This window comes from Lolium rigidum, chromosome 5 (assembly GCF_022539505.1).
Source record: "Lolium rigidum isolate FL_2022 chromosome 5, APGP_CSIRO_Lrig_0.1, whole genome shotgun sequence".
Lineage (NCBI taxonomy): Eukaryota > Viridiplantae > Streptophyta > Magnoliopsida > Poales > Poaceae > Lolium > Lolium rigidum.
Window position 1 is genome coordinate 4036401 of NC_061512.1, and position 3764 is coordinate 4040164.

General features: G+C 54.1%; 1 pseudogene; it reads right to left on the minus strand.

The window, feature by feature from the left end:
- Positions 1-2159: 2159 nt before the first annotated feature.
- Positions 2160-3435, minus strand: LOC124652746 (annotated as a pseudogene).
- Positions 3436-3764: the final 329 nt, after the last annotated feature.

Genomic DNA, 3764 nt, shown 5'->3' on the forward strand with positions numbered 1-3764 from the left:
CTGCGACAAGCTACCCGACAGCGGGGATCCGTGCGCTCGCCACGGACCCGCGCACGTGGTGCGCGCTCTGCCTCGACCCATCCCGAGTTCCTCGCCGCATCTTCGGCGACGCGTCCCTTTCCCGTGCGTACGCCGCCGACCAGGTCGGCTTCCTTCCTGAGAAGCTCCTATTTGCGGTTGCGGTGGAGGTGCCACTGCTTTCCCGCGTGGTCGAGATGACCGCGTGCTCTTCGCCGTTGTTCTACGGCTCGCCGCCGTCGAGGCCGTGGACTGCAAGAAGTCCGCGCATGTGGCAGCAGCCTTCTCTCTAGCGGAGCTCTAGCTAAGCTGGTTGGTCGTCGACTTCGGCCGCGGCAGGACGATGAACGTGTCGAGCAGGCGGGCTCGGGCCCCGAGCAGGCGCTGGTGCACCGGCGAGATGCTGGTGCGGCTCGCGGTGGTGCTGGGTGGGTGCAAGTTGGAGACCACCGTGACCTGCTCCGAGGAGGTCGGACACATCAGCGAGATCAACCTCGCCGTGGAGGACGCCGACGGCTCAGCGCTGAGTGGCGAAGCCATGATGTTCAGATGTGGCGCAGAATATGGGAGAATGGCGAGAAGCATATGGTGACCATTGACCACGATAGAAGACGTGCACGCGGACATGCTGGCCTGCGCGCTGCGCCGCCTGTCGGCCTCGGCGCAGAATATGAGAGAAGGGCCCCGTGTTGATGACAAAAGGCTATACACAACGCAAGATTCTTGGGGCCACAGGTCGACGGTACATGATGGGTTTGACCATTTTACTAGCTAACGATAAGACATAAAGTGAATGAGATGCTAAGAGTGAAACATATTGCACGAATCTCGAACAGGAACATGTGGACAAGATAGCTTCCATACCCATGCTTGGGTGTACAAAATCCATTCTCAATATTTTCGTCCAACTTTTCATCGAACCGTTTTTCCCTTCTACCAAACCACATAATACATCAAATTACCATGTACCGGTTAGTTTTCCTTTTCTTCTTTTCTTTCTCCAGCCGAGAGCAGAGAAGCAGAGAACTGCTCTGCCTGAACCGCGCGCATCGCCTCGCTGGCGCTCCTCCTACGCGCCTCCCGCCGTCGGATAGGCCCCCACCGTCTGCAAGCCTCCCGCCACAGAAGACACTCTGGCCAGGCCCCCGCCGCTAGCGCCCCTTCTGCGTGCCTCCTGCCGCCGGTTGGTCCTTCGGCGACCGCCAGAGCGGATAATGCCAGCGGAGCTCGGGTTCTAAATAGACCATGAAACCAAGATATGTATTTTCAATAACATTCCATTTCACTATATGGATCTAATCTTTTATGTACGTCACTATAATGATATATCACATTTTTTGTCATACTAATGTGTTGTATTATTATTATTTCAGGCGATGTCTCACTTTGCACGAGTTCCAAGTGACCCTGAAAGACTTGACATTGACCAATTGGCACAATCATTTCATAGCCGGCATGACATTAAGGAGTACCATGTATCAGAATATGACACGGTGAGGGTTTATTCCTTCATGATAGTGGTTCATTTTGTATGAGTTGTTGATCTTTTTCGTCTTGCATAAGATAATGAAATTGTATATATATAATTTAGACCTGCTTCCAATACCTAGTTAGGGGACCACATGTTTAAAACTAAGGAAATTAGCGATAAGCTTGCACTCCAAGTTACAAACCCTACATGGAAGGAAGATATATCTAAATGGAGATGCAAAGTTTCTGCGGCTCCGATGGGTATGAATTTTTGCCCTCCAATATACCTTATTTGATATGCTCAACGCACAATGTAACATTTCATATGTTCCTTGGACGCGCTTATATATACCATTAAGCCACGATACTCTGATAACAAAAAGCTTGCTAACAAATAAATATGATTTATATTTTACATACGTACGCTGCCACGTGCACTCTTACTAGTTTTATGAGAAATTTGCATACTAGGATTTGGTTCTAGCTCACATCCATCCAGGTGACAAATTGGACCATACAATACTGCTAGATTTACACCGCATCTTTTATTTCCCATGTTGGATACGTACTGGCCATGCTTGAATATAATGTTACTGGAATAAAAACAACACACGGAGTAGAAATTAGTAAGAGTGCAAGCAATTAAGCATAGACACAGCGATAATAGGTGATCACATTGACGCCAGCTCCGCTAAGAAGGCATCGACGTGCTCCGGCCTGACGCAGAGCGACATGACATCGACACCGTCCTTCCCCTTGCACGGCGGGCAGGCGATGCAGCACGGCCCGGCCACCCGCTCCATGTGGCACACGACGCGCGACGGCGTCCCGTGGCCGAAGTCGGCGGCGTCGAAGCCGAGGTTCCTCCAGCTTCCCACAGCGAGTACGTTGTAGAGGCCGGGGTATGTCCCCCTTTTCAGAAAACCAGCGAGTATGTTGTACAGGAGATTCTTGATGTGATCTACCGTGGGTGTGGGTGTGCTGCTCCCCTCGCCGTCGCCGTTGGAGAGCACCGTCTCCTTGGCTCGCCTGATGAGGTTCACCAGGTCTCTGATGTCGCCGTTGGCCACCGTTCCGGCGGTGGCGTCGACCAGCTGGACGGCGAAGCAGTTGCCGTAGTAGCCGTCCTGGGTGCCCATAGGCTCGCGCAGGTTGCATGGGAAGGAGAGAGGCGCGGCAGCCTCGGGGTCGGAGATAACGGCGCGGGTGCGGCACCGCCAGAGCACGGCGGCAACGGCCTCGAACACAGTGCAGCCACCACAATCCGCTTTGACGCGGCGGATGAGACTCCATGGCACGGTGACGTCCAGAGCCGCTTTGCCTCTGGTCGCGAACCTCAATATTGCCCTTTGCATGGCGACCGTCGGCGCTGGGACGACCGGCAGCGGACCGGCCTTCTCGGGCGACCGCACTGGCAGGACGGAAGGCGCCGGCATCCCTCGGGCGAGCTCGCCGATGGCCTGCAGGAACTGCGCCATCCCCTTGCCGTCGGCCACGGCGTGGTTCCACGTCACGGCCACGGTGAAACCGCCGCAGGAGAACTCGGTCACCTGCATGAGCAGCAAGGGGTCGCCGCGGCGGCACATCGCGGTAGGGTACTGAAGCGCGAGGTCGTCGATCGGTACCGTTGACGTCGGGACCATCTCCGGCAGGACGCAGCTGGCCGCCGCGCCCACGAAGGACACGCCCACACCGGTGCACGTGATGCGGCGATCGTCGGCAATGCGGCCGGCCATGGGGCGGTAGTGGAGCAGCGCCTGCGCCAGGGCCCTCTTGATGGTCTCCACGGGGTCAGAGATCGGTTGGTCGAACACCAGCTACCGGGAGAGAAGCGTAACACTTGTCGACGGAGGAGAGGTTGATGTGGCTGCCATTGCCCTTGCCGCTGCCGGCCTCCGACGATGGGCAGACGAGCACCGGGGAGGACTTGGTCACCACAACGCTCATCGTGCAGTGCAGAGTCTTGAGGTTCCCGCTCTCGGTTTCTGCGCTCAAAGTGTATTTACTCTTAATTATTCTTGTAGGTTTAGCATTACTCTTAATTATTTATAGGAGACGAAGTGAATGATTCTCTCATATCACCCTCGTGCTACTGCTGACACATTATGGCCAGTGATGTTGATTCATAATCTTTTTTTTTTTGCGAATATGTTGATTCATAATCTTGGTCACTGTTGATTGGACGACCCAACAAGATTAATTTATTCGAGAGACAATACCACGCTACCTATTACTATTAAGTTCCTACAGTTTAGCGATATATGCATCATAATCTT